The 12,737-nt window shown below is 35.9% G+C and overlaps 1 non-coding gene across 1 annotated transcript; it reads left to right on the top strand.

Annotated features, from left to right (window-relative positions):
- Window positions 1-12,163: 12,163 nt before the first annotated feature.
- Window positions 12,164-12,270, top strand: LOC128578656 (U6 spliceosomal RNA). Its single transcript, XR_008377795.1, has one exon. It is a non-coding gene; the product is annotated as a U6 spliceosomal RNA (small nuclear RNA).
- Window positions 12,271-12,737: the final 467 nt, after the last annotated feature.

The raw sequence follows: 12,737 nt of genomic DNA on the forward strand, positions 1-12,737 counted from the left end.
TAGACCAATTTCACTAATGAATAAAGATGTAAAAATAATAAAATCCTAGCAAATAGAATATAGGTACACATTAAAAAAATTATACATCATGATCAAGTAGGCTTTATCCCATGGCTGCAGGTTGGTTTAACATATGGAAATCCATACAGGTAACTCATCACATAAATAGAAGCAAAGACCATATGATCCTCTCAATAGATGCATAAAAAACATTCAACAAAATTCAGCAACCTTTTCTAAGAATATAGGCATAAATAGGGTATTTCTTAAACTGATAGGCACCATCTATGATATACCCACAGCCAATATCATACTGAATGGAGTAACATTGAAAGCATTGCACTTTAGACCTGGAACCAGACAAGGATGTTCAATATCACCACTACTATTCAACATGGTGCTGAAAGTTCTATCCAATGCATTCAGGATTAAGGGACTCCATATGGGGGCATAAGAGGTCAAACTCTCACCCTTTGATGATTATATGATCTTATATTTAGAAAACTCCAGAGACTCAACCAAAACACTACTGAAAATGATCGGGAAATACAGCAATGTCTTAGGGTATCAATGTCAACATATCAGTAGCCTTTGTACAGAGTGTCTATATATAAAATTTGTGTGCAATTTATTATCTTATACTATATTAAATTGCACACGAAATTTGTGCCCACCCTGTATACGTCAATAACAACCAAGTGGAGAAGCAAATCAAAGACACAGTACCCTTCACAGTAGCTTCAAAGAAATGAAAAACCTGGGAATATATCTAACAAAGGAGGTGAAGGATTTTTACAGAGGGAATTATAGCACCCTAAGAACAGAAATAGCAGCAGATATTAACAAATGAAATATCCTACTGGGAAGAATCAATATCATAAAATGTCTACACTATCCAAAGTAATCTACAGAATTAATGCAACCCCCATTAAAATACCAACATCATACTTTGAATAACTGGAAAAAAATAGTGTTTTATTTTGTAAAAGAAAAAAACAAAACATACACTGGGGTAAAGAATTTCCATTCAGTAATGCTGTTGGGAGAAATGATAATCACATGTTAAAGACTAAAACTTGAACCACACCTTTCAACACTTAAAAAAAGTGACTCAAAATGGATAAAAGATTTAAATCTAAGACATGAAACTATAAAAATCCTAGAAGAAAGCATGGGAAAAACTCCTCAAGATATCCCCATGGGGGGCAGCGCCTGTGGCTCAGTGGGTAGGGCTCCAGCCCCATATACCGAGGGTGGTGGGTTCAAACCCAGTCCCAGCAAACTGCAACAAAAAAAATAGCCAGGTATCGTGGCAGGAGCCTGTAGTTCCAGCTACTCGGGAGGCTGAGGCAAGAGAATCGCCTAAGCCCAGGAGTTGGAGGTTGCTGTGAACTGTGTGATGGCACGACACTCTACCTAGGGTGATAAAGTGAGACTCTGCCTCAAAAAATAAAAATAAAAATAAAAATCCCCCTGGGGAAATATTTTATGAATAAGACACCATTGGCAATCATAACAACAAAAATAAATAAATGGGACTTCATTAAGCTAAAAACTTCTTCCCAGCTAAGGATAGAATAATCAAAACAAAGAGACGACCTTCAGAATAGGAGAAGATACTTGCATATTACAAATCAACTGAAAGACTGTCCCGTGTGGTTAGAATGCATCATGTTTAGAGGGATGGTGTGGGAGGTTAGTGGGGGAAAGATTGTGTTTTTGAAGAACAGCCATAAATCTTGTGCCAGGGAATCTGGGTATTTCCATAGAGATCAATGGTTCTCAAACTTGGCTAAGCTTAAGAACCACCTGCAAACACATGGCGATGGGTTTGGCTTATTCTGTCTTTCACTTAGTGTGTGAAGTGAGGAATGGGAGCCAATTCTGGAGAACAGAAGTGACTTATATGAATATGTCTTTATATTTATCATATTTCTTCTTGATGGATATTTAAGATATCATTTCATATGTATAGGTATATACTTTGTATGTATATATAATGAGTTTTCAAGTGCTATGTATCTAAGCATGAAACATCTGAATCTTAGAATATGAGTAGACTCTGCTGAAAATGGTTAAATTGAGCCCTCAAACTGGTTGTAACTTTTTAAACTACCACCATCAGTGGGTGAAAATTCTCATTTATACATCGCACTCCTAACAAAAAACAAACAAAATCCTTGGTATTTAGGTAAGTTAAAAATAAGTCTTTCTAAGGAATGACTTTGAAATGTAACTTTTTTTGTTGTTATCATCATTTCCCTGATTATGTGTGTAATGGACCACCTTTTGTGATGTTTATTTAACTTTATGAGTTAAGGATATTAAACCTTCACTTGTTCATGGCCTTATTCTTTCAACCTGACCTTCCTGGAAAAATATTGTGTGCCAGGCACTGCCAGCCAAAATTACCAAAAAAGGAGGTGGGCTTTGAGGAGTAGTAGAATGAGAGGCAGTGGAATTCATATACAGACATTCATGACTATGCAAAGGCATAAAGGTTAGAAAGTGTCAACTGTACTTGGGGTATAGCCAGAAGTCAGTCTGACATGGTGGAAGTGCAGCCTACATAAAGTGATGGTGTGGTTGATAAGGAACTCCCACTTTGTAGTGTTCAAAAACTACTAAGTGGCCATCTTTATCCTTATAAAAATAGAGCAGAAAGGGAACTTAGTAATTACCTAGTCCAACAACTTCAGTTTGCAGATAGAGCAATGAGGCCCAGAAAGAAAAAAAATCACTCATAACCACCAAGCATGTACTGAGCACCTAATAGGATTGTAACAGTGGAAGAGGAGGCTTAGCATGACTAACTCCATTTTGCTTCCACCCCCCTGTGGTAATATCCTTTAGGTTAAGAACTTCTGCTTAGTTCTGCACATTAGGGTAGCTAATAATAGGAAGAATCTAGTTTGTAGTTCAAACCTAGAAGAAATATAATAAACCATTTCTTTCCCAAAACTAACTCCCATGGAGATAAGGAAAGTATGCACACAAGAACAATATTATGTTAAAAATTTACAGGAACATCATGACCTAACCTATCTCATCCAAAGTTAATTGACCAAGAACAAAGAAGTTTCACAATCTTCCTGAACACTCACTGACATCCATGCAATTGTAACTTCTTACAAACCCCACTTCATCCCCCTTACCTTAATCTAAAAAGGAACCTAAAGTTCATACTAACTTAAGATGGTTCTTTAGAACATTGGTCCACCATCTTCTTGGTTTTCCAGCTTGCTGAATAACAGTAACTTTCCTTGCCCCAATGCCTGTCTTTTGACTTATTGGCTGTCATGTGGTGAGTGGTATGAATTTGGACTCAGATACGGGGTTGAGGTTTATAAACTCTAATCCATATCTTTATCCCTGACTTCTCGCATGACCTCCAATCTTCTTTATCCACTAGAAAATTTCAATGGAAGGAAAATAAATACTAGCATAAATTTCCTGCTAACCTACACCATTCAGCTTGGTTCTCCTACCCAGAAAGCACAAACTCATCCTTTCCTCATCCCTTCAAGGCCACTATTTACAAGGGAGGTTCTAGTAGGAGAGCAGTAAGACCATAGTAATTGGAGTCAGATAACTCTTGATGAGGATATTTCTTCAGCCTTTTATTAACCATGGACTTTTGGGGAATATTTAACTTCTCTGACCTTTAGTGTTTCTCATTTTTAAAACAACAATGTTGGGAACCTAGTGGGGGCATTTAGCAGATGCCAGTTCTCTTTCCACCTTGCCTTTTCCATTCTGTAAAAGGTATCCTGAACATAAACTGAAAAGCTCAGTTTTTCAGTTGAAAGCTTGAAAACTTTTCAAGTTTTTACCCCGTGGAATACTTGAAAGTGTAACAGCATAAAGAGATATGTATACAAATTCATTACATATCCACATGCATTTCTATGGGCCAATTTTTTTGTGTTAGCATCAGCTGCCTCATGGAATCCCAGAGGAAGAATGTTACTACATCATTTCCATTTAATTGAATGATCCCCTTCAGAGAATCCAGGATAGGGGAAGAAAATCTCCCTTTGCCCCTCTACTTCACAAACTTCCCTATTGTCTTATTTTGACTTCTAGATTAACAGCAAAGAATTTTGTGAACTTTCAGCCTGAGGCACAGAAGCTGATAAGGAAGTACAAAGTGTGATGTTGAGTTGGCTGAATGTACAGCTGAAGTGAGTCAGAAGGTCTTATCATTGAGGCACAAATGTTCCCTTTTTACTGTGCCTAGTCAACATTATACTGTAAGTTTTGTCCAGAGCAATGAGGAAAGGAAAATAAGTAAAAGGCATCTTAATTTGAAATGAAGAAGGAAAATTATCTCTATTCATAAATGATATGATCCTATACATAGAAAATCCTAAGGAATACACACGTTAGAACTAATAAGTGAGTCCAGTGAAGTTGCAGGATATAAGATTAGCATACAAAATTCATATGCTTTTCTATATGGTACTATGGAAAACCCAAAAATGAAATTAAGAAAACATTCCATTTCTGATAGCTTTAGAAAAAAAATACATAGTAATAAATTTAGGCATGGAAATGCAAGACTTCTACACCGAAAACTAAAAAAACATTCTTGAAAGAAATTACATCTAAATAAATGTGGGAAAATATGCTCATGGTTTGAAGGACTTAAGATAGCAATCCTACAGAAGTAATCTACAGATTCAATTCAGTGCTTATTATCCCACTGACCAACTTTTGTAAAAGTTATAAAGCTAATACTATAATTCTTATGGAATTTGTATGTACTTCATATAGCCAAATCAATTTTAAAAAAGAAAAATAATGTTGGAAGACTCACATTTTCTTCTTTCAAAACATACTACATGTACCTATTTTCTCATTGGCTGAAAAAACAAAGCAAAAAAGAACTTACTGTAAAACTATAGTAAATCAAAACAGTGTGGTACTAACATGAAGAACATAGATCAATAGAATAGAAATTGAGTGTCCAGAAAAAAATTGAGTTTGAATTGAGTTTGTACAAGAATGCCAAGAGCATTCAGTAAGGGGAAGAACAGTCTCTCCAACAAATGTTTCTGGGACAACTAACTGGTTATCTACATGCAAAAGAATTAAGTTGGACAATTACTTCACACCATATACACAAAATAACCCAAAGTTGATCAACCTAAAATGTAGGAGCTAAAAGTATAAAACTCTTAGAAGAAAACATAGAAGTAAAATTTCCTCACACTGTATTTGGCAATTGTTTCTTATATGTAACCCATATAGCACAATAATAAGAAAAAATAGATAAATTATACTTTATCAAAATTAAAAATTTCCATGTATCAAAGGACATTGTCAAGTAAATTTGAAATGTCTTACCACAAAATGGTGAGATTATGAATATGATTTAAATATTCCCATTGTATACATACATCAAAATATTACATTGTACTCCATAAATATATATAATTTTGATCTACCACTTTAATACTAATTTTAAAAGAACATGAAAAGACAACTCACAGAATTAGAGATAATGTTTTCAAATTACATATATAATAAGAGACTAAAATCCAGAATATATAAAGTAGTCACCCCTAAGATCTTGGATAAGGACATGCATAGACATTTCTCAAAAGACATATAAATGATCAAAAGGTATATGAAAAGATGCTCAACATCACTAAGCATCAGGGAAATAAAAATCAAAATCACATTGAGATATCATCTAACTCTTATTAGAATAGTTATTAACAAAAAGATAGAAAAATAACAAATCCTAGTGAGGATGTGGAGAAATGAGAACTCTTTTTTTTTTTTTTTTTTTTGAGAAATGAGAACTCTTATACACTATTGATGGGAATATAAATAAGTGCAACCACTATGGAAACTAGTATGGATATTTCTCCAAAAACTAAAACTAAGAAAGTACTGTACAATCGAGCAATTTCAATACTGGTTATCTATCAAAAGGAAAAGTCATCAGTATATCAAAGGGATAACTGCACTTGCATGTTTATTGCAGCACTATTCACAATAGCAAAGATATGAACTAGAACTAAATGTCTACCAATGAATGAAGGGAAAAAGAAAATGTGGTATATATATATACACAATGGAATACTATTTATCCATAAAAAGAAAAATCATGTCTTTTCAGCAATATAGATAGAATTGGAGGTCATTATGTTAAGTAAAACAACTCAAGCACAGAAAGACAAATATCACATGTTCTCATCCGTGTGTGGGAGCTAAAAATCTTTATTACATAAAGATAGAGAACAGAATAATACTAGAGGCTGGTAAGGGTATGAGGGTGGGAGGGGAAAAGGGAAAGAGGTTGGTGGATGGATAAAAATCCACGGTTAGAAGAAATAAACTCTAACATTCAATAGCAGACGATGGTGACTATAGTTAGCTACAGGATGTTATATGTTTCAAAATAGATAGAAAAAAGGACTTGAAATATTACCAACACATAGAAATGTGGAATAAATACTGGAGGTGATGAATACTTCAAATACTCTGACATGATCATTATACACCCTACACATATAACAAATGCAGGTGCTCCATAAAGGTGTAAACTATTATGTTATCAATAAAAGAAAATACTTTAAAAAATTTTTAAACAAATTTCACCTTCATATCATTTCCAATACTTGAAGTATTAATATATTAATTGTGTGAAGACTTTTAGAGAGTTCTAATTCATTTTATGCATTTTTTGAAAATTACCACAATGTTGACTTTGTGTATTAAAAACTGTAAGTGTATGTAAAAATGTTGAAACCTCCTCAATAAATGAAGAGATGTCCTTTTGTTTATCTGCATTTGGGAAAAGAGATTTGAGATTGTGGCTCTCAAGGCATACTGATGCAGTGGTGACACACTGTAGTTTTTAATCCTTCTTGCCAACTGAAGTTGTCTGTCATAGTATTTCAGGTGACTATAGTGTTCGGGCTGGGTGTACACAACTACCAACCATAGACATATGAGCAATGACTTTATTTGTAAGTGTATAAATAAAATTGTTTTATATATTTCACTTTTGACCTGTTCCTTTATGAATATGGTGTATCTGCTCATAAATGTTATACCTGTGTGACTGTTGATAGTATGTAGGGGTTTATACTTGCAAACATGTGTTGTTGTGTAAAGTGGCCTATGTAGTATTCTATTCCGTTTTTGTGATTCTCAAATACATTCCCTTTTAAAAGTGTAAATAAAATTTTAAAGAATTAAAAAAAAAATTTTAAACAGAAAAATGGGAGTCATCCAACTCAACAATAAATAGACAGATAACCAAAGTATAAAATGAACAAAATATTTGAATATTATTTCTCCAAAACAATATACAAATGGCTAATGAATAAAATATATGATTAAAAACATTAGTCATTAAGTAAATGCAAATCAAGAGCAAAAGATACTATTTCACATCCAGTAACATGGCTATAATTTTTTTATATTACTTTTAGAGATGGGATCTTCCTCAAATGTTGTCCAGGCTGGTCTTGAACTCCTGACCTCAAGTGTTACTCTCACCTTGGCCTCCCAAAGAAAGGGATTATAAGAATGAACCACCATGCCAACCATGGCTATAATTTTAAAAACTTAAAATCACCAGTGTTTGTGAAGTTGTGGAGAAATTGGAACCCAAATTCACTTACCCATGGGAATATAAAATGGTGTAGCTGCTGTGAAGAACAGGTTACAGTTTGTTAACAAGTTAAATGAGCCAGAAATTCCACTCCTAGGTAAGAGAACTGAAAATATACATTCACACAGAAATTTCCACATGAGTAGCAGCATTATTCATAACAGTCAAAAAAATAAAACCATCCAAATTTCCATCAACTGACAAAGATAAACAAAATGTGGGGTGGAGAGCAAGATGGCGGCCGAGTAACAGATTCCTTGCATCTGGGCACCGTGAGTCTGGGGAGATAAGATTCCAGGCATATCTGGCTGGTGAGATCTGCCTATAATCATCCCTTTGAGGATACAGGGAGTCAGCGAGAGACTTCTGGACCCCAAGAGGAGGACAAAAACAATGGAAAACTAGCAAGTAATCACGTGTGTTCGATTGGTCTAAACCCCCCGAAAGCTGTAGTGCAGTAATAGCGAGATTGCAAACCGTGAACCGGTTGCAAACCGTAAAGGCCTTACCTGTGAACTGTTTTGGTATTTTTGGACTTGGCACTCAGTTGAACTGCCTTGGGGAGAGCTTGAGCGGGAGTGCGGAGAACTCTGGGCATTGTCTGGGACCCCAGACTGAGCTGCTGAGCCAGACAGACAAAGCTAATAGTGTTTGGCTGAGGGCTGCAGGGAGCCATTGTGAGAGAACAAGGTCCGCCCTAGGGGTTGCAGAGCAAGGATCAGGTGGGACCTAGTAACCTAGTGACTGAGCAGACTAAAGGCAGGGTCTGAGCCACCCTACAGCCCTAATCCTCAGGGGCAGAGTTAGACCGGTTTTGGCACACTGCGTAAGTGGATAGCCACTTCAGCAGTGACTCCAGTGACAAACACTTTCCTGGGAAAGCTTCTGCTTAGCAAGTTTAAAAGCTTAAAGTACCTTTTAAGAGGGCTGAAGAGAGACTTAGGGTATCTATCCTGTGGGGTTTGAGAAATCAGTGGAGGCCTCCAGTCGTATCAGCATTGTAATCAACATCTCATACACCAGAAGACCACCTGTTGCCCAGACAATATTCAACAAGATATATATACTGCTTTGTTTTTGGTTGTCTTTTATTTTGTTTTTTTGTTGTTGTTGTTTGTTTGTTTTTTGTTTATTTTGATGTTGCTGTTGTAGTTTTGCTTTTTAATTTCAACCTTTTCCACATTTTTTCTTTTCTTTCTCCAGTTTTCTAGCATAAATACAATTTCCCATTGCTGACTTTTGCAATAACTAGAACTTCATTTTTGCTAATGTTTCTACACCTATTATTTGGTTTTTCACCCAATTTTATCCCATAAAGTTTTCTGTTTGCTTGTTTTGGTTTGATTTATAGCATTCTTGTCTTTCCTCTCCACTTGGTGGAGGTGGGGTACTGTGTCTGATCAGGTTAGAAAGAGTTGCTGACTTCAAGGGAACCACCCAACCGAGAACCCCCAGAGGTTGGGATTTTTTAAGGTTGTGTCAAAGTACCCTACTGTACACCTGTAATGCTCTGGCTCCCTCTTTCTGTGCCTCTCTTCTTTTTGTCAATACTCCTTTCACCCACCCCCTCTCCTTTCTCTATTTTCTTTTCATTCTTTCATTTTTTCTTTCATCGCATCTTGCTTTTTAACCTTCTAATCCTTCAGGTCCTATACCAAAAGGATTCATCAAAACCTTAGTCCACAGGCATGGCAACTTAAAGAGCAAGAGGAAGTGAAAGGAAAATTAGGGCAAGGAAACAGATAAAAGAAATCACTCATGAGGAAGAATCAACAGAAAACTCCAGGCGACATGAAGAATCAGTCCAGAACAACCCCTTCAAGGGACCATGAGGTAGCTACTGCAGAGGATTCCACCAATAAAGTAATGTTAGGAATGACAGAAAAGGATTTTAGAACACACATGATGAAAACAATGAAGGAAATGATGGAAACAATGAAGGAAACTGCTAATAAAGTGGAAAATAACCAAAAGGAAATCCAAAAACAGAATCAAATAAGAGATGAACGATATGAAGAATATAGAAAGGATATAGAAGAGCTGAAGAAACTGAAGCAGTCAAATAGGGAACTTAAAGATGCAATGGAAAGTATCAGCAACAGGTTAGACCATGCAGAAGAAAGAATTTCAGAGGTAGAAGACAAAGTTCTTGAGATAACTCAGATAGTAAAAGAGGCAGAAAAGAAGAGAGAGAAAGCAGAATGTTCACTGTAAGAATTATGGGACCTTAAGAAGCGTTCCAACATAAGAGTTATAGGAATCCCAGAAGGGGAAGGAGAATGCCCCCAGAGGAATGGAAGCCATACTAGAGAATATTATAAAAGAAAATTTCCCAAGTATCACCAAAGATTCTGACACACTGCTTTCAGAGGGATATCGGACACCAGGTCGCCTCAACTCTAACCAAGCTTCTCCAAGACACATTGTGATGAACCTGTCCAAAGTCAAGACAAAAGAAAAGATTCTGCAAGCTGCCAGAAGTAAGCGCCAGTTGACCTACAGGGGCAAATCCATCAGAGTGACTGCAGACTTCTCTAATGAAACTTTCCAAGCAAGAAGACAATGGTCATCTACCTTTAATCTACCTAAACAGAATAATTTCCAGCCCAGAATTTTGTACCCTGCTAAGCTAAGCTTAACAATTGACGGAGAAATCAAATCATTTACAGATATACAAAAATTGAGGAAATTTGCCACAACAAGACCAGCTCTACAAAAAATACTTCAACCTGTTCTACACACTGACCATCACAATGGATCAGCAGTAAAGTAAAAACTCAGAAATTAAAGGACAGAACCTAACCTCCACACTGATGCAAAAGATAAAACTAAGCAATGGACTCTCACAAAATAAGATGAATAGAACACTACCACACTTATCAATTATCTCAATAAATGTTAATGGCTTGAATTCCCCACTGAAGAGACATAGATTGGTTGACTAGATCAAAAAACACAAGTAATCCATCTGTTGTCTGCAAGAAACACATCTGGCTTCAAAAGACAAATTAAAGCTCTGAGTCAAGGGTTGGAAGACAATTTTTTAGGCAAATGGAATTCAGAAGAAAAGAGGAGTTGCCATCTTATTTTCAGATACATGTGGATTTAAAGCAACTAAAGTCAAAAAAGACAAAAATGGTCACTTTATATTGGTCAAGGGAAAACTACAACAAGAAGATGTTTCAATTCTAAATATTTATGCACCCAATTTAAATGCTCCCAGATTCTTGAAACAGACCTTACTCAGTCTGAGCAATATGATATCAGATAATACCATAAAAACAGGGGACTTTAACACTCCTCTTACAGAGCTGGACTGATCCTCCAAACAGAAATTAAACAAATATATAAGAGATTTAAATTAGACCCTAGAACAACTGTGCTTGATAGACGCATATATAACAATCCATCCCAAAGATAAAGAATACAAATTCTTCTCATGACCCCATGGAACATTCTCCAAAATTGATCATATCCTGGGACACAAGCAAACACCAACAGAGTCAAAAGAATTGAAATTTTACCTTGTATCTTCTCAGACCATAATGCACTAAAGGTGGAACTCAACTCTAAAAAAAACTTTCGACCCCCCACAAAGACATGGAAATTAAACACTCTTCTGTTGAATAACAGATGGGTGCAGGAAGAAATAAAACAGGAAATCATTAACTTCCTTGAGCATAATAACAATGAAGACACAAGCTACCAAAACTTGTGGGATACTGCAAAAGCAGTTTTGAGAGGAAAATTTATCACTTTAGATGCCTACATTTGAAAAACAGAAAGAGAGCACATCAACAAACTCACAAGCCATCTTGTGAAGTTGAGAAAAGAAGAACAATCTAAGCCTAATGGCAGTAGAGGAAAAGAAATATCCAAAATCAAATCAGAGATCAATGAAATTGAAAACAAAATCATTCAGAAAATTAATGAAACAAGGAGTTGGTTTTTTGAAAAAATTAATAAAATAGATAAACCATTGGCCAGACTAACGAGGAATAGAAAAGTGAAATCTCTAGTAACCTCAATCAGAAATGATAAAGGGGAAATAACAACTGATCCCACAGAGATACAAGAGATCATCTCTGAATACTACAAGAAACTCTATGCCCAGAAATTTGACAATGTGAAGGAAATGGATCAATATTTGGAAGCACACCCTCTCCCTAGACTTAGCAAGGAAGAAATAGAGCTCCTGAACAGACCAATTTCAAGCTCTGAGATTAAAGAAACAAAAAAATCTTCCAACCAAAATATGCCCTGCTCCAGATGGCTTCACACCAGCATTCTATCAAACCTTCAAGGAAGAGCTTATTCCTGTACTGCAGAAATTATTGCAAAAAATTGAGGAAGAAGGAATTCTCCCCAACACATTCTATGAAACAAACATCACCCTGATACCAAAACCAGGAAAAGACCCAACCAAAAAGAAGAATTTCAGACCAATCTCACTCATGAATATAGATGCAAAAGTTCTCAACAAAATCCTAGCCAATAGATTACAGCTTATCATCAAAAAAGTCATACATCGTGCTCGCTTCGGCAGCACATATACTAAAATTGGAACGAAACAGAGAAGATTAGCATGGCCCCTGCGCAAGGATGACACGCAAATTCGTGAAGCATTCCATATTAAAAAAAAAAAAAAGTCATACATCATGATTAAGTAGGTTTCATCCCAGGGATGCAAGGCTGGTTTAACATACACAAGTCCATAAACATTATCCACCGTGTTAACAGAGGGAAAAATAAAGATCATATGATCCTCTCAATAGATGCAGAAAAAGCATTCGATAAAATCCAGCATCCTTTTCTAATTAGAACACTGAAGAGCATAGGCATAGGTGGCACATTTCTAAAACTGATTGAAGCTATCTATGACAAACCCACAGCTAATATTTTACTAAATGGAGTAAAACTGAAAGCTTTTCCTCTTAGAACTGGAACCAGACAAGGTTGTCCTCTGTCACCTTTACTATTCAACATAGTGCTGGAAGTTCTAGCCAATACAATTAGGCAAGACAAGGAAATAAAGGGAATCCAAATGGGAGCAAAGGAGGTCAAACTCTCCCTCTTTGATAATGACATGATCTTATACTTAGAG

This window comes from Nycticebus coucang, chromosome X (genome assembly GCF_027406575.1).
Source record: "Nycticebus coucang isolate mNycCou1 chromosome X, mNycCou1.pri, whole genome shotgun sequence".
Classification (NCBI taxonomy): domain Eukaryota; kingdom Metazoa; phylum Chordata; class Mammalia; order Primates; family Lorisidae; genus Nycticebus; species Nycticebus coucang.